The following is a 19,326-nucleotide window of genomic DNA, read 5'->3' on the forward strand; positions in this document are numbered from 1 at the left end:
CTTTATGTACCTCAGTTTTCCCCTCTGAATATGGGGATAAATGATTCTCCCCCCCGCCCTTTTTTTTTTTTCATAAAGCACTTTCAGATCAGTAATTGCTCATTCATGATTATTCATCTTTCCCCTAGGCTGGCAAGTAAAACAACAACCAAAAGAAGCTAGAATGATGACAAATGTGTAATTAAACAGGATATCTGTGGTCTCGCTAACTTTTCAGTAGTCATGTCTGTGCAAATTGCCTTTGGCATCCAACCAATGGCAACAGCAAAGAAACTGTCTTAGAACTTTCCAGTGATCAGACCAGGTTATTTATTGTCAGATCTGGCAAATAGTGGGAGGGTTGTGCAAATGGACTAATCAGAGCTGACATGGCACCCAGCTCTTACTGATGAGATTTCCGGCGGGTGTTAGCACTTCATTCTGCCTCCTTAAAATCCCCTCCGCAGTTTCAGTTGGATATGGTTGTGACGTGATGTTCCATGTTCTTTATAGAAATATGCTTATGATATGAATTAGGTGTAACTAAGATATATTTTATGCAAGATGGCTCCTGTAAGATATCATTGGAAAGGTTATAATTTACTGAATGTGATTATCCAATTTGTACACATATCTTTTCTGTAGCTGGAGTTAGGAATATTGACTATGTAATGATTACAACTGTGATTATACTTGGAGATGCCCCCCAGACTGTAAACAGTCAGCCTTGATGGGCCATTAGTAAAAACAATGAATTTTTGAAGATGCGGATCTCCCATCTTCCAGAAGTTCCTTCCTGTGAACATTGCAAATAAACCTGGTTTCATGATTGCTGTAACAGTGCAAGGGCAGGTGGGAATGTCACCTGGTACAGAGTACCAACTTGGACGCTGCTGGTACTTTTCCACTGGAAACAAAGGCTTCCCACCTTATGTAAATTTAATTTAAGCCTGGGGACGGGGAGTAAGGCAAACAGGACTCCTCTCCATTGCCTTCCTGCCCAGGAAGAAAGACAGCTGAAAGTACCTGAAGAGACAAAGGAACTGAGTGGCGGGAAAGTCAAGGGCTGAGTCCAGACTAAGACAGAGAAGGTGAGAAGTCTAGTCAGTAAAGAGAAATAACTGGAACTCTAAGCTACAGAATCTCTGCAACTTGCCTAAAACAACATTGAGGGTAAGAAATTACATTTTGTAACCTGTTTCGTGAGTGTATTAAGCCTAGTTTGCGTGTTTTGTTTTATTTGCTCAGTAATCTGCTTTGTTCTGTTTGCTATCCCTTATACTCACTTAAAATTGACCTTTTATAGTTGTTAAACTTATTTCTTGTTTATAACATAACCCAATTTGTGCAATTCATATCGGGGGGGGGGGCAACAAGCTGAGCCTATCTCTCTCTGCTGTGAGGGAGAGGGCTATTGTTATGAGCTCGCACTGTGCAGATCTTTCTATACAACACAAGACAGTATTATTTTGGGTTTACTCCCCAAAAGGGACGTGCACAAGTGCTGGGTGAATCCTCTCACACAGACCTGACTTCAGTCTGTGTCTGCAGCTGGGTGTGGCCTTACCTGTATGCGTGTGCGCGCTATAGAAGGCTTGAGAGCCTGGCACAGCTAGGACAGGGTGAGGAAACCCAGGCTGGTGGAACGGGCAGAACCAGTGGGACCCCAGCACATCAGGTGGCATCACGGATGTGTGTGTGGGGGGGTCCGATAAGTTTATGGAGGAGATGGTATGATGGGATAACATGATTTTGGCAATTAATTGATCTTTAATAATTCAGGTAAATAGGCCCAATGGCCTGTGAGGGGATGTTAGATGGGGTGGGATCTGAGTTACTACAGAGAATTCTTTCCTGGGTATCTGGCTAGTGAATCTTGCCCACATGCTCAGGGTTCAGCTGATTGCCATATTTGGGGTCGGGAAGGAATTTTTCTCCAGGGCAGATTGGAAGAGGCCCTGGGGGTTTTTCGCCTTCCTCTTTAGCATGGGGCACGGGTCACTTGCTGGAGGATTCTCTGCACCTTGAAGTCTTTAAACCACGATTTGAGGACTTCAATAGCTCCGACATAGGTGAGAGGTTTATTGCAGGAGTGGGTGGGTGAGATTCTGTGGCCTGCGTTGTGCAGGAGATCAGACTAGACGATCATAATGGTCCCTTCTGACCTTAATATCTGAGTCTATAACCCTTCACAATGATCCCTTTCTTCCCTCCCCTGTTGTGTGCTGAGGGGTGTGAGCTGTCTGAAAGCAGTCACGTTTCCCATCAGAGGGAACTATGGAAGCGTGCAGGGTTGGAGTCCAGAGCTTTGTCCAAGCTACAGAATCAGAGTGTTGCACTGGAACTGGTGGGATAGCACCAGTGCAGTGCATCCTCAGTCGGCATCCTGCTGCAGGTGCACTTACCCCAAGGCCACTCAACAGAAGGGCTACGGTTGCACTGCCATCTGGGTACCTGTTCCACAGTTCCCAGTACAGCTACTTGACACGCTGGAGTGCAGGAACTGATGGGTGGTATTTTGGGAGCCCAGGGAATGGTGGGAGTTGGAGTCAAACTCCCATACAACCCCGACAACCGCAGTCATTTCCACAGCATATTTCCCATCTCCAGGAGAAGCTGGAAGACCAGCACTCACGCCTGGCTCATCCAGCCAAATTTGTGCTCAAAGGCCTGAAAATTCAGCACCAATGAGCCAGCTCAGGCAGAGCACGTGAGGAGCCAGCGAAGAGCCAGACCTCAGCTTTGAGCTGCAAGACAGAGAGTGATTTCGATCCAGCTTCACTCCCCTTGCTAACAGGCTCCAAGAACTACCTGTCCTGGACCCCTACTGGGCAGAGTGCCAATTTTGGGTCAGGACCACAACAGCAGCTGAGGAGAACAGTTGTTCTTCTTTGAGTGATGGTCCTGCTTGTATTGCACTGGGGGTTATGTGCTATGCACCCGGAGTTGTTTGTAAGACTTACCCCAATCTCCTTTGGACCCTGAGTGCCATGCCTGCCTGTGGGCTGGACGAGATGGAGCTATACAGCTGGGTGTCACCAGCACACTGAAACCACTTTAACCCGGAGCTCCCCCATAACCCTCCTGGCAGACTCTCATACACCTTCAACAGAAGAGATCCCTGCAGCATCCCACATGAGGGCTGGTTCCAGTGCTCGCACTCCAATGGAAAATTTGTTCTGTAGCCAGGGACCTGCTATGCCTTTGGTCAGCTGTTCAGAGTGGGGCATGCCATCTCCTGGCCAATCCCTCGGGAGCTCATGCTGTACGGAGGAGGGAGCAGGAGTCATCTGTTGTCATCTCCACAGGCCTCAGTAACACACAGCAGAGAGCGAAAGGTGTTTTCAGTGTCTCTGCCACATTTGCTACATTCCCGTTCACCAAGTGCCTGGGGTTTGCTTCTGGGTGAAAGGTCCTTTAGAAACGTAGCAGTTGTGTAAGCTCTCGGCAGGGCGGGAGGTGCCTTTGCATGTACAGTCCCGAGCACCATGGGGCCTTGATCCTTGGCTGGTGACCTCAAGCTGCTACTGCAATTATGAATTACTGAATTATGCAACTGACGGGAGAATGGAGCCCGAGGTGATATTTATCACCAATGGGCATTGCCTAGAGCGGTGCATCATGCTGTCTTTGGCCCTGGGCTGCCACTCCCCATGTGCCCCAGAGTTGGGAATTCTGTGGCAGCATCACATTCAACCCCCGGGGGAAGAGAATGCCTTGAGATACGCTAGAGTAATTCTTCTGAGCAAGTAGGGAATGGTACTGACATGAAATGGGAGGCCTGTCTGAGTTCTTGGCTGGGATTTGAGGCCCTGAGTGTGGGGGTGCAGAAGAAATAAAATACCCACCACCTCCTTCCTATAACCCCTTTCAGGAATCAGGAAAGGATTTACCCTTAATTTTTTAGGGGTGCAGAATCGTCAGCTTTGCTCTCTGCTTGTGCCAGGTGAGGGCTGATGACGGGGTCTCTGTCCCAGGTTGTTGAGCAGCACATTAGCCGGGTCATTCTAGCAGCCACCTATCCAGGCAGCACCTTAAAACTTTTTAAATGAGAGCATCAAGGACTCAGTGTTCTCAGCTGTCTGGTGATGGCCCCTGAGGCAGGAGCCCTCTCCTGAAGATTAGCACAAAGAGCCTTGAAGGGCAGCAGCATGGTCCAACCTTTGGCTCTGTTTCCTCTGTTTTTACATTGACCATAGATGGTTTGTTTGAACCACAGCTAAATTGAATATATTAGATGTGTTCTCCACTCCCCAGCAGCATTCTGTGCCACAGATTCAGGCATAAAAAGGTCCGGGCAAGGCGTCTTCTGAATGCCTCATCCGGCTGCAATGCACAGATCTAAGTCCTCTGCTTCTTTGTAGCATGGAAATCTTTCATGCTGAATTTGGCACTAGTAATAGGTACAGCTCAGACAGCTCTGATGTTCCGTTTGGTTGGATGCTCATCCAGATTACATGGATTTCTTGGGTTTGGAAATAAGGCCTTGCATTTGCAGGCTGTTCTGTACTTTTGGTCTGGCCAAGGCTGACTGAAAAACAAGGATGAACAAAAGTGAACCCTAATTTTCCAAAGATTTAATTTGGGTTTTGGACTAAGGACCATCAGTGAAGGTAAGTGGGTTTTTATTCTGTCTTGAGAGACTGTATCCGAACAAGAGATCAACTCTTGTGCTTTGCAGGGTATTTAGTTACTGCCTTTCCAATTCACATGTCCAGTTCTCATGGCCAGGCTTCTTGAAAGTGATCAGTTAACCAGTCTTTATTATTTTTATTGGGGGTGTATGTGACACAGACACACCCTATATATAGAGAGATATGATTTACTAAATGTTTCCCAACACCACAGCTCAGAGAAACGACACTTTCTTCACTCCTGACTATCCTTACTTTCTTTACCTTTATAAACAGTTAAACCACAGTATTGCCATTATTTTTATGTGAAAAACAACTTTGACCACTCTTAGCCTTTGTAAAGCCAACCAGATGTCCTTGTTGGAACCCATCATTCAACTGTGTTACTCTGAATCATGAGTTTTTAATGATTTTTTGTCAACTAAATATAGTACATGCATAAAAATATTTGCTTTAATGCCATCTATAACCTTCATTTTTTCCATCCACTCTTTTCTATTGACTAGGGAATATCTTGGGTAAATATTTGAGAGGAACCATTTTGATTAATAACATGTCTCGGAATATACTTTATGTCAATAGTATTGGCTATACAGGCATGTTTCCTATCAGGATGGTACATAGTGCTTATTTTTAGAAATCCTACATATGTTTTTAAAATACTAGCTTGAAACTGATATTGTAATAGGCTCCAACTTCCAAATACACACACACACACACACAAATCTTATAGTGCTCATTTAGTCTTCAAGGAACATTACCAGTATAAAATTCATAATATAAAAAGATATCTATATCCATGTTACTAATAACACTTTCATGGATTAAAACAAAGAATTGTTAAACTTTCATTTACTGTCCATTGTTTATGTTGCTGTTTATTTTGCACCTTTCACTCAGTTTCAACAGTGAAACTAAACTAGTCTGTTTCACTTTCTGTTGCAATAGTGTGCAGATTCTCGTCAATTTCACTTTCGGGTTGGCATACATTAGCACAGTGTTAAACAGGCAGGGGGAAGTTGAAGACTAGGATTCACACAGCAGTGAAGAAAGTTAAATCCCAGGCTAGATTCTCCTCTCTTTGCAACACTCCCATTGCCATTTTCAATATAATCAGTAATACGTGATGATGCTTCTGTGAGGTTGCGTAAATCCCTTTTTTCAACAAAAAAATAAACATGGGGCCTAAAACTTATTGCCAGTTTCCCTTCAGGTAAAGTGGTTTCAGCATGTTTGGGATGTGCTGTAACTTGGTTTTGGGGTGTATTTAAAATGGGGACATAACGCGTTGGGTACACGCTGGACACATTTTATTAATGACGCTAATGAGATTAGTGATGCTACTGATGTTCTTTGTCAAGGGCTTTGAGTTCTACTGATGAAAAGTACCGTATAGGAGGTGAGGTATTACTGTTCTTTGGTCAGTAAAATACTACGTTGTGAACCTGAAGGGATGGTGCATTTATCAAGAGTCTTTCGAATTCCAAAGGGAGCATAATAAAACAAAAGATGCAAGTTTCACGTGATCATCGTTTTAGTCACAAGAGGCAGCTGCGCCGCTATTGTGCTTCAGTGTAGATATTGCTCGAGGGACGAGAGAGGGCAAAGTTAATCCACCGCCCCAGGAGGCGACAGCTAGGTAGATGGAATTATTCTTCCATCCACCTGGCACTGTCTACACCATGGGTCAAGTCGGCTTCACTACATCACTCAGGGATGTGGATTTTTCACACCCCGGAGCTACATAGCTGGGGCGATGTAACTTTTGAGTGTATATCCGGCCATATTCCCGTATGGGAGGGGAATAAGCTGATGTAAGGTACCTTCATACCAGTACAACTGTGTCCACACTGGGGGTTGTATCAGTTCATTGGTTAAAAAAACTCATGCCCCAACCAACATAGTTCTACCATGTGGAACAGGCCTCGAAAGTCAAGAAATTCAAAGCGAAGGTTCCGCCTTTATACTGCTCCCGCACATTAACTAGGTGGCCAATTCATTAAACAAGCAGCTGCTGCAAAGTGGGCGGAGGCCAAAATATGTGGGTTGGCTGGGCCTCAGCCTCCCAGTAAAATGGCTGACGTGTGTTATTTCGAATCTGGTGCAGTAGAGCCAGATTTCTGGCCCTTGCCGAGGGCTAACAATAATAGTAAAGGGCGGTTCCGGCAGGTTAAGGGACTTGCCTAAGGTCACCTGGCGTGAAATTCAGCCCTGTAGTGAGGGCAGGCAAAAGGTCTATGTATCTTAAGTCCTCATTAAGCCTTTGAAATGGCACAGAAATGATGCCTATTATTATTATTATATTATTAAATGTTGTTTGTATTGTGTAGCACCTATGGACCCCAGTCATGGACCTAGGCGCTATATAAACACAGGAAACAAAGAAGTCCTGGCCTCCAAGAGCTTATGGACCTCGTACAGGCCCTCTGCCTAGGGGTGCATTTCACCCAGGAGAAGTCATGGCAGTGTCTGTAATAGAATCCCAGAGGCCCGGCCCCCAGGCTAACCACTGCAGCTTACATCCTCTCTGATCCAATGTTTGGGTAGTGAAAAGGCAATGTTTACAAGTCCCGGTTTTCACACAGGCCCAGCGGTGGAGCAGCAGAGCGTTGGCTGACAAATCGTTTTCAGCGTGCCCTTGGCATAAAAAAACCATTCATTTCTTTTCCTAGAAAATGAGACACTTCTAGCTGAACACACAGTTCCTTGCATCACCCTTCTGGAGAGCACAGCAGCAATAAAATAACCTCGCTGCGGCTTTTTCAATCCGCAGGGCAGGGCAGGGCAGCCAGGCCGAGGGTCTTTCGGCTAATCGAACGATAAGCGGCCGCTTCCCTTTGAAGCCAGCTAAAAATAGGCCAGGTCTCATCTGAGGATGGATTGATTCTTAAAAAATAATAACCTGCCATTAAAAACATGGCAGCTGGATTAGCTCAAGTAAAGGAAAACGTACTGTGGGCCAGGATGTCCCAAAGGCAATCACAAAGCAGACACTGAATGCTCTCGCACCGGCCCGCTCTGACTGATTAAGTTTGACAGTGCCAATCCCTGAGACGCTGGGTTTAATCCTGAGCCCCACTCTGGCCCTTCTCCACTGCTCTAATGGTGCAAGGGGGCTGCAAGGCAACTGGATTTCCCCTTCCATGTTGGGGGGTTCCCAGCAGATGGAGTCTAGTGTGGCCAGCTCTAACATCATTCCCCTGCTGTGCCCAGCCTAGGTGGCCTGCCAGGTGTGTTCCTGGAGATAGATGGGGGTGTAACTGCAGCAATTCCTGACTGGTAAATAGCCCTTAAATTGGACCATAGCCAGCCAGGAATAGTCAGACCCAGGCTCAGAGCGGTACAAAGACTTCCCACCCTGCAGCTGTACCCAGCAGAACTAAGGGTGGGAGCCACGAGGATTATACTTATTCATACAGCCCCCTCCTAATAGAAGCAGTGTCAGCACCTTGACACGATGGTGGTAGAGCGGCCCTCGTTCAATTCTTAGGAAGTAGAGGAAAATCAACCCCTCTGTAATGGGGTGGACCAGGTTGGCTGCTGAGATGAGGTTTTCCCATACTTGAAAAGTACATTCTGAACAGATACTCAGCTTGCCGAAAGGCAACAGGGTCCGATGCAGTGACAGGGAGGCAAGCATTGCACAGTGAGAGATTTTTATACTGATCACCAGCTACCTTAGGCAACAGAGAAAATGTAGGGCTGGAACAGATCTCAAGAGATGCCCATTCGCCCCCATGATGAAGCAGAATTAAATACCTGACAGGTGTTTAACAACTAACCACCTTGCCCTTGCCTACATTTAACAATGGCTCACGTGAGCTGCCTTAAAGCAATGCAGCTCTCTGCACGGATCCTCCTATGGAAGGTACACTAGTAGTCCAAAGGATTATTGTTATATTCCCTGCCTGGGTTTCCGCTTCTCTTGGCATTGTGCAGGTCAACCTTTCAAATTACAGCTGCCCTTGGGGGATTCTGGCCCTGGTTCAGTCAGTTCTACTCTGTTCAGGTTTCTCTGCCTCTTTCCAGATGTGGTGTCCTGCTCAGTCCACAAGGATATCATTAAGTATGTTGCCCTCTCCCTCAAAATATTAGCTGTATTGGCTTATCAAGGTGCTTTGAGGCAGGGATGATGCAGTGCAGAGCTTCTGAGTTGCAAATATTCAGCCTGTGTCATTTATGCAAATAAAATCATTCATAGTTATGAAAATATTCAGATTAGGGTATTATATCAGTTGTATAGATTCTCCAGTTTTTCACGTTTTCTACTTTAAGAGGTATCCCTAGATTAATGTTAAGCTCCTTGTAGAGTAATCAAGCATTGACAGTTCCACCTTAAAATAACACTTGACAATACGTGCTTTGCATTTCTCTGTGGCTAAATCTGCAACCACTCACATGAAAAACACAGCTCTTTGCAGTGAAGTCGGATGTGAGACACGCTTCCCCTGTTCACCTCTTTAATATCAGACCTGCCTCATCCAGGAAGAGTCAAATAATTGTTCAGAAAAACAGTCTCCGACAATTTATCAGGAAGTAGGCAGCAGGAAGTAATTTATACTCCTAGTATAGCAAGGTATCATAGTATAAGTTAGTTTACAAGATAAAAAGGAGGATGTCAATAATAAGTCTATGGTATCCAATGTTAGAGGTACTGAATCCGCTTTTGACCCCCCGTTACACCTATAATCTGCTGTCCACGGAATGATGGGCATGGTTCAGTGCTGGTATCTTGCTGGTCGATTCCTTCCCTGCCCTAGTTGTGACAATATGCCCATGCGCACAATTTGTCTGACATCAGCTTGGTTTGTTTGTCTGCTTATTGGTACAGGTTTCAGAGTAACAGCCGTGTTAGTCTGTATTCGCAAAAAGAAAAGGAGTACTTGTGGCACCTTAGAGACTAACCAGTTTATTTGAGCATGAGCTCATGGTACAGTAGGGACTGGCACCTCTCCCTTCATAATGTTGCATGGTCGGGGGTGGGGGAAGAGAACATCAGAGACTTTGCGGAAGGCGCTCGGCTCCTTGCAGGACTGGGCTGTTTGTCTGGGAAACTGCTTGGAAACTAACGATTGCTAGCCAAGAAGGAACAGCCTGGCCTGGCCTGTGCACATGCAGTGATCTCTAGAGAGAGCGTATGTGTGTGGTTACTGTGGAGGAGGTATAGTGAGCAAAGTTTGATTTGTTAAGCAGATCTTCAGGGGCGAAGCTGCTTGAATAGGAAGCTACAGAATTTCAGTCCAGCACATATAGCACTCTTTGCCAGCAGAGGAACAAGCAACGGCTGCTGGGTTGGCCCCAGGGGGCCGGGATGGAGAGTTAGCCCAGTACGCAGCTCCCTTTCCCTCGCCCCCTCCTATCCCCCACCCCTGACCTCAGGGAGTACTGTCTGTATTTCTCTTCTCAGTGAAGTGTTTCCACATCAGCTGAGCCAGTGCCCAAAAGCCCCAAACTGTGTGTGTCGTGATACGCTGGCTGATGAACAAGGGCGACATTGAAGCTTCATTAGGCTGCCGCTTCCAAATTCTCTCTCTTTTTGAACACACACACAAAAAAGAGAAAAAAGTCACACTTGAAGTTACCTCTGTGTGCTCGGCCACAAAGCCCATGACATCAGTGTTGCCATGGTGACCAAATCTTCACTTAGGTATCCTGAGTGCTGTTCGCTTACTGGCTACCAAGGAAACCACTGTAAGTGACAATGCAAGTACCACACTTGAGCACACATCACGGCTTTGTTACTGACATGGCCTCTGGCAGCAGCTCAGAAGGCCTTTTCTTCTAATTCCATCCTGCAGGGGCTGATGCTTCCTGGGAGGTAATGTGTGTTCTCAGTGCCTGCGGGAGCTGGGGACAACTGGCGTGGTTGCACAGTAAATGGAAGTGACTTAACGGAGCTACTGGATTCTTTGATCTCCCATGAGTTATTGTCCGGACATTTCCTACACCTTACCCTGAAGGTGACAATCAATGGGTGCATTAACATGCTTGCGCCATCTCTCCAGCGGTCTGAAACTGGGCAGCGTGGTTACCACCATCCTCATTAGTGTTTATTTCACTTCTTGTGATTCACATCTCTGGAGTTTTGCTTAGTGTTCCTGTAAACCTGCAAACTCATAAGAAAACTCAGACGAAGGGGTGGAGTTTAGCTGGTTACTGAGCAAAGCTGCTTGAAAGTCTTGAGCAAAACTGGGTCAAATTAAGTCCAGGGGGTTCATGGAATCTGGCCATGTATGTTACAGTTCAGGTCCCCTTTTATCTCTGAGGATAAATGCCTCTTAGGACAATAGAATGGAGACCATGGAAAGGGAACTCCAGCTGTACTATCTCATTGCATACATCTTCTCTAAAGCCTTATCCATGTATGAAGAGAAACGTACTCCCAGAAAGGGGACAGGCCTCACCCATTCTCCATAGTCTTCTCTTCTCATGCCCACCCTGCAGAAACCCTTCTGTGTAGACTTCATGGAGTTCCAGCTTCTTTGAGATGGATGGGGAGGGCTGGCAGGCGGGATCGGGAGAGGTAGAGAAACCAGTTAGGCTCTTTCTACCACCAACAATATTAGTTAACTCAGCCTGGAAATGTGTTGAGTCAAGATGTTTCTGCCTTAATTAAGGGGAATTCCAGTCCCAGCCACGCTATGGGGCAGCCTCTGGAAGCACATGAGCTGTTTCCAGGTGCCATCAGTAGAAGGTGACTCCAATCAGTTGTCCCTTCTTTCCTGCCATTCCCACCTAGATCTTCGGGGCTGTGTGGGACAGAGAGGTGAAACTCCCAGCTTCTTCGATGGCAGGAGCAACCTCCACCAGCACCCACAAGAGAAGAGGAATTCAGAGGAAACTCAATGAATTGAGTTAATGTGTCCTTTCCCCGAAATGACTCCTTCCTGCCAGAAACAATGAGACTGAGAACGAGAGAATGATCTGAATTCTGTAGAGCTCCGTACATAATTGTTTCTTCCATGTGGCAATGATCTCTCATGTCTTGTCTGTTTTTCAAGATCTTTGCCACTTTCCTCCGACACAGTGTGGCTGGCATTTCTGGAACATGGAGAACTAACTTTACCTGCATATCTAAACAGGGAGAGTTCCACTGATAGCATCAATATCTGCTGGATACTTCCCTTCACTAGGAGAAGGGGAATAGTCAATAACAGAGCTAGCTGAAAAACTGGATCTTTTTTGGTGAAAAATTTAATGAGAAGATCGTACCTTTCTTAATCAACATTTTCAAATTTTACAACCAGCTCTAGTCAATGACTGACTGACTGTGGGCTTGTCTACATGATCAGTTTGTGCGCAGCGAGCTGCAGTGGTGAATCTACTGGCTGGGTGGACCCTGCCACCACACACTAAAAGTTCCATCATGCACTTTGACAGCCTCCTGTTTTACAGAGACGACGGAACTTTTATTGCACTTTAGCAAGGTTCCCACGGCCGCTTAGTGCGCGACAGGCCTCCCCCCCCCCGGCTTACTGTGGACTAAACCTACCGAATGCTCTTCAGCTCAGGATGACTGTGAATAGTGATTAATTAGGAAATTAACATGTTCATGTCTCCATTACATCTGTGCAAAACATGTGGCCCAAATCCTGTAGAACTTGTCTCCCATTGACTTCAGTCAACACGGGTCGTTACGTTCCTTAATAGGCCCATTGACTTCCATGGGGCTACTTGAGTGAGTAAAGTATTTGATCCAGGGTGTTTTCAGCTCATGTGAGTTTTGTCCAACTCTTCTTTGGTTTGGTTGGCGCAGACTTTGGATTTGAATTAACTCAGAATGATAGATTCTCCTGGATAAGGGTCAAAACAACATACAACAAATAAATCCTTCACTGACACATGCACAGCTCTGTGTCCAGGTCTGCGGAAAACAAACCTCAGGTTATTGAAAAGAAGTTGGTGAAATCTTGGGTTGTATTACCAAAGCTGCTGGCATGTTCATGATTCAGGGATCCACTCCCTTCTAAGAGGCTGCCTGATCCAAAGCTCATAGAAATTAATAGAAAAGGCATCTGTTGACTTCAGTGGGCTTTGAATCGGGCTCAGATCGCTCAGTGAACAGTCTTATTTCTTAATGGATTTTGACGAGCACCTTTGAAGTTTCAGTGATTTTACAACGGCGAATACATTGTATCCCTTAAAATGTGACACGGACAGCGCTGCTCACATCTGGATAGGAAAAAACTCTGCCTCTCTACACAATTGGGCAGATCTACAGCTTTTATTTTAAAAGGCACGATTTTGGCTCTTGACCAAGCTGTTGCTGGAGAGAAAAGAACCCGTCCATCTTAAAAAGAAACATCTGCTGGGAATGTGAGTTACTGCCTGATTGAGGACTAGGGTTCTGCAATTAATCAACCTCTTCAGTCATGTCACCAAGGAGAATTTGAATGAGATGGACCAATTGTGAAAAAGGAGAAAGAAGCCGAGGGGGAAGCCAGGAAATATGTAAGTGCTTCCAAACTCATCATGCTGGATTCCAAAAAAAGGAGGGATATGATCAGTGGATTCACTGCTATGGTTTCAGGTGGATGAATGGAGAAGATGGAAGGTCACCTTGGGCTATTTTTCAAAGCTGGAAACAGACCAGTTTATTCAGTGGCAAATGATGTCTCTAGGCCCAGAGACACATGTATAAGTACAGACACATGGCTATTCCACCTGAGCTCTGTGCCAGTGAAAACTATTTGCCAGTTTTCCAGTGTGTATTTGTGTGTGTGCGTGTGTGAATATATGAATCTAAGTAGCCACATTGCAGTTTCTGGATAAAATTATATTGCTTCCCAGTTTAATTATGCAGTGAGTGAAACAGAGGACATTTCCTGGCAGTTGTTAACTTGCTGGAGAAACTGAAGGTCCAGTTCTGAGTGCCGGGCTTGACACCTTGAAGAGGCCCAGTTTTTAGAAAGTGTTGAGGACCCAACTTCTCACAGTCAAGAATCTCTAAAGTATCTCAAGTTGGGCAAAATCAGTTGTCATTTTTGAAAGTGTAGACCGTAATGCATTCACTGCAAGGAAATGGCTGACTCGGGCCACTACTGTTACTATATAGACTGTTCAAATGGAAACTATGAATGGACACACTGATGTAAATTCTTTCCATTTACTGACAAGTTAACATTTGAACAATAGCATGAATAAGAAGCCCTTGTGCCAGCACTGGTCTTTTCCTGGCAGTATAATAGGAAACGATTCTAGAGGTATCGATGAGAAGCAGATATTTACTCCCATTAGAGGTAAATACCAAGATTTCTGGTCTCGAGGTGAATTTTTGTCATGATGAACTGAATCAGGGCTGCTTGTGGTTGAAGTCAATGAGAGACTCATCTAGGCCATCTCCCTGCCAATGTCTTTCTCTTTGCAGCCTGAGATGGGCCAATATGATATGATAGTTTTGGAGAAAATGAGGAGGGAAAATGGTGACCCCAATTAAAACAGGTGTACTAAGGAAAATGCGGGTGACAGGGATAGACCGAAGGAAAGTGTAGAAATGGTTCATTCCTAGATTTTTTTTAAGTCCAGAAAGAACAATTATGATGATCCAATCTGACCTCCTGTATAACACAAACAATAGAATTTCTCCCAGTAATTCCTGCATCAAGCCAATAAGTGATATTTGCTAATGGGAGAAAGGCGTGGGGGTGGGGAGGTCAACACCATCACAAACAAACAGAAAAACAGTTCTGGGCTTGTTCTATTGCTCTGGGAGTTTGGAATGGAACATTCCACGCTCACACTGTCTTCTTTATTGCAGTTTTGAAAGTGCAAACCACAGATGGCCAGGGCAAAACCAGAATGAACCCAAAGATCAACGTACAATGGAAATCATGTTCTGAGTTTGCTTCGGATCGTCTGTTATTTTTTGTTATGGAAGATGCCTCATTATTGTAGCATTAATCTTATATATACTGTGACGGGGCAAGGCTTTAGAAAAGTAGTGGGAGATAGATATATTAGCTCCAGGCTAAACAAATCCCTGGTACCAGGATAAGTGAAATGGCAGCTGCTCCAGTTCAATTAAGACACCTGGGGCCAATTAAGAACTTTCCAGAAGGCAGGGAGAATGCTAGGTTGATTGGGACACCTGAAGCCAATCAGGGTCTGGCTGAAACTAGTTAAAAGCCTCCCAGTTAGTCAGGTGAGTGTGCATGTCAGGAGCTGTGGGAGGAGCTGAGTAGTACACACCATATCAGGCACAAGGAAGGAGGCCCTGAGGTAAGGGTGAAGTGGAGCTTGAGGAATTGAGGGCTGCTGTGGGGGAAGTAGCCCAGGGAATTGTACATGTCATGTTTCTAAAAGGTCAGCTACCATAGCTGATACTATTAAGGTCTCTGGGCTGGAGCCCGGAGTAGAGGGTGGGCCCGGGCTCCCCCCCTCCCTTTGCCCCCTGATTAATCACTGTGACTGGAAGACAACAGAGACTGTGCAAGGAAGGATAACTTCTCCTCACCTCCCTCACTGGCTTATGATGAAAATGGCTCAGTGGACTGTGACCCTTATCTCTAGAGAGAGAACGGTTATGTGGAGGGTCACAGTGAGCCTCTGAGGCTAGCGAAATCCGCCAGGAAACACGGGACCCATGGAGGCAAGGACAGAGCTTTGTCACAATACATTTAGCAGAAATCAGAACACTGCCTTTGTCTATAGATAGATCTGCTTCTACAGCTCTGACTGTATTCATCCATTTCCACGAGAACAGCAGCAGGGAAACTGTGCAAGAAGAACTCCTGCCCACTGTATGAGGCCTAAATATTACGTTGCCAACGTGATTATTGATCAAGGGGAGGTCTCCGGGTTTGTGAGACTTCAGGAGGGAGCACTGATGTCACTCCACGGCGGTGCGTCACTGTAGCTGTTTTTGTCCATGGATATTCCACAGCATATAATGTGAGAGAAAGCAGGCATCCGTAAGAGACCATGACAGAAGCTCCCTTCTGAGTGACTCATACTGACCCTTCGTAGGAACATGGGATCCCTTCAGCCTACTGCACTTCTCACCTCTGAGTCACACTATCCCAGGGGAGTAAATAAGGTAACTGCGCACTGATCTCAGCAGTGACGAGTTCTCTTTCCAACGAAAGGTGTTAGAAGAGAAAATGAAGCATTGCCTTTGGCAGTGTGTGTCACCGCTGACTGTGTCAGCAATTTCCTAACGAGGGCAAAATGCTCCTCTCTGATCTGCACACATGCCACATGCCTCATTGCGTCCCGGGGCATCTGCAGTACCACAGTGATGCACATTAGGAGGTCTATAATAAGCCAGGAAGTGCTGGGAGGATTTCAGGACGGGGAGGGAGCAATGGATTAGTAACAGGTTAGTCAAAGCATGGGGACATTTGTTACAATCTGGGATTGTCTCCGTTGTCAGGTTAACTCTGCAGTTTGCTTTAGTGAGTTCATCCTTAAGGTAAGGCGTCTAGTTAGCTCAGTCCGAATCAGGTAAGACTGATCACTCCTGCAGAAGAATGTTTATGGGCTTAATGTCTTTAGCGCTACACAGTTGAAAATTTTGGACAGATTTGGAATAGGATCTCAACTAATTTTGCATCCATCACCAATTGTAGGTGTACAATTTCAGGTTAAATTAATTGTGAGCACAAATGATAGCATTTAGACATCTAATTAGCTCATTGTGCTTGCAAATCCAGAAGATGGATGCCTTTATGTCTGTATTTTGGTGAAGCACCTCAGCAAAAAGCCCCACAACATCAGCCAGTCATGGCCCTTTTCTCAGAGTCAATTTTACTATAATCAGGCACATGATAACAATTAACAAAGCATCGGAAAGGGAACAAAATGTTCCTTAGCTTGGGATCTCTCTCCCAGAACCTTGGGTTCCCAGCCTGGCCTTCTCCTCGGCAGTTACTGCTGCTGCTGGTCTGTTAGTCTCCTTTTATAAAATGTGACCTATGTATTACTCTAACTCTAGATGATGTGTGACATTGTAAGCCAGGTGACCTACCATGCAAGACGTTCGCAAGTGGGAAGTGGTAAGATAAGGTGACTGTCTCTTCATCTTGTGATCAGAATGTATGAAAAATTGAGTCACCAGCAGAGTCAGGAGTCGTTGTTGCTTCCAGATTGAGAAACCGCTCTCAGGACTTTCATTTAGCCTGACTTCCCATAATGAAAGATCTCATGATCTTAATTATCTGGGCAAGTGAGCCCTGCTATAATTTTGGTGCTGGTGGTTTCACTGATTATACGATGCAACTCGTGATGGCGCCAGGTGGCTTCTTACTCTTGTGCATGAATATGAAAGCTGCCATTTTCCTAGGTTCCAAAGGAATTGAGGCACACAACTCCATTGAAAATCCAAGCCCAAGGGACGAACTTTATTGCAAATTCTAAGAGGGACCCATACCCAGAATGGCACAGCTGAGCTCATGTTACACCATTTCTTGTATTGGTGCAATGTTTTGTTTCATAAGAACACTTTATTTGAGTGCATGTCCTGTTCTTCTCTTCAACTTTGTCATCATGAAGTATCTGGATTGCCTCATCTACTTCTGTGCATGTGTTACAATGCTCTGGCTTCTTCTGTAATCCGTGTTTCTATTGGGATCAGGTTTCATTTCAGCCTCTGAGTGTGGAACCCCCCCCCCCACACACACATACACAAAAGCCCCCTAATATGTATGAGAGAATAGTGTCCTCATAAGCCATGGGCATCTGTTTGTGAATGATCCTGGAGTAAGTTACTTGAGTTACAGTGAGTTGTTAGCTCTCACTGAACGCAATCATCCACTGCCCTGAGGAATAAGGGCTGGATCAAGCTCCTCCAGACTTACTGGGAAGAGTCTCACTGACTTCTGTAGGAGCTGGATCAAGCCCTCGAAAAGGAGCAGGCAGAGCCAGAAGTTTTAAGTGTGCACCCCCCTCTGGGTGCACTTGACTTCTGCATGCACTGTCTGCTTGTGCAAGCCAACGCGTACGTGTTGTTTGCTGCTCTAACATATGCTTTTGCTCTCTCTAGCCCCCTCCGGGCCCCGGACAGCAGAGAATAGTCATAGTGCAGAGCAGTCTGGTGAGGCCCTTTGCTGGGGCTGTAGAGTCTTTACAATGACTTTACATGGGCCAGGGAGGCCCCTCACACACCAAGTATTGGCAGGGAGCCTTTTCCATCTCCTTTAAGGCCCCTTGACTCTGCCTGACCAACCTTAGTGTAACTGAGAATCAGGCCCAATGTTTCTGCACACTGGTAAGCACAAGTCAGAGGACGAGCCAAGAAAAATAACTGGGCAGGTAGATGACTTGGTTGACAAGTTGCCTTCAGTGGTGTTATACCGGGGTGAATTTGTCCCTATTTGCTTCAGTAGAGTTGTTTGTAGAGTTGCCTTTGATTGTCTTCTGTACTAGTACTCATCTCCTCACTGCTGTTTCGCTATCCTGACAAAGTTGGCAAAGTCCTGTGTGTTTTTCTAGGTTTGTTTTTTTTTAAATCTGCCTAAGACTTAGCCCACATCCTCTTTCATCAACTGTTTCTCCATATGCAGCAATCAGCTGTGTACTTGAGCAATGTCTGGAACTGGACAAAAAGAGCTAAGTCATGTGATTTGGAGGAATTGCTCCCCATTGGGCTCCTCCAAGTCTTGATGTGATTAGTTCTACTCTCCCCAGCTGGAAGACTAAAAGCTAGTAGTGGACCCCAAGTAAAAATCTTTCTAGAAAAGGGAATCAGACAAGGTATTTGATTGCTTAAAAAAAAAATGTGCCTGGAGGATGTGTTTGATGTAACTCTTGGAGATGGCATTTAGATATTGTGTGAAGGTGAGGATCGGGGCCTTAGAAATACCCAAGAGAGAGCAGCTGGATGGATAGCCCTAAAGAAATCCTCCATCCTAAATGTTTACGAGTCAGATCAGTGCGTAAGAAGTGTGGTGTTCTTTCCCATTTGGAAAGTGTGTACACAGAGTATGTGTATAAATTCCTACTGTCAGGGTGAAATTCAACCTAGTCCAGTCCAGTGTAGTACCGTAGAATATATGAAATGTCTGGTGCATCACCAAAGCTTTGTGTTAAGGGTACAGAGGACCTTGTGTAGGCCCTTGACATTGGGCTGAATTGGAATTTCCCCTGCTCAAATTAACGAGGCTTAAGACAGGATTCTCAAAGGAGAAGGAATTTCAGTGGGATTTAGGCATTTAATTTGCTTGGGTTTACTTGAAAGTCCCAACCTAAGAGTGTGGGGCCTAAGTGAAGAACAGGAGATCACCCGTTTTTCTTCTCTCAGGTCCCAGACATAGAAAAAACAGGGCAGGCTGAAACCATCACCCTGCTGTTAATTTGTTACTACTGCATGGGGAAGCAGGAGCTAGAGCCACAGCAGTGCTCTTACTGCAAAGGTGTCCCGTAGCAGTCTCCAAGGACATTGCTGTATTTGCTTATTGGTTGGCACAGGCACCAGCTTCCAACTTTCCCTGGGCGTGCACAACCCCAGTTCAGCCCCAGGCTCTGCCCCCAGGCTATCCCTTCCCTCAAATCCCCACCCAGCCCCATCTCTTCCCACCCCCACCCCGCCTCTTCCCGCCCAGTTCTGCCCCTCCCACAAGCGTGCCTGTCCCTGCTCCTCCCCTTCCCCCCCAGCGCCCCCTGAATGCTGCGGAACAGCTGATGGTGGCGGGTGGGAGGCGCTGGGAGGGAGGGGGAGGAGTTGATTGGCAGGGCTGCTGGCGGGAGGTGCTGGCGGGGATGGGGAGAGCTTGGCTGC

This window comes from Eretmochelys imbricata, chromosome 12 (genome assembly GCF_965152235.1).
Source record: "Eretmochelys imbricata isolate rEreImb1 chromosome 12, rEreImb1.hap1, whole genome shotgun sequence".
Classification (NCBI taxonomy): Eukaryota; Metazoa; Chordata; order Testudines; family Cheloniidae; genus Eretmochelys; species Eretmochelys imbricata.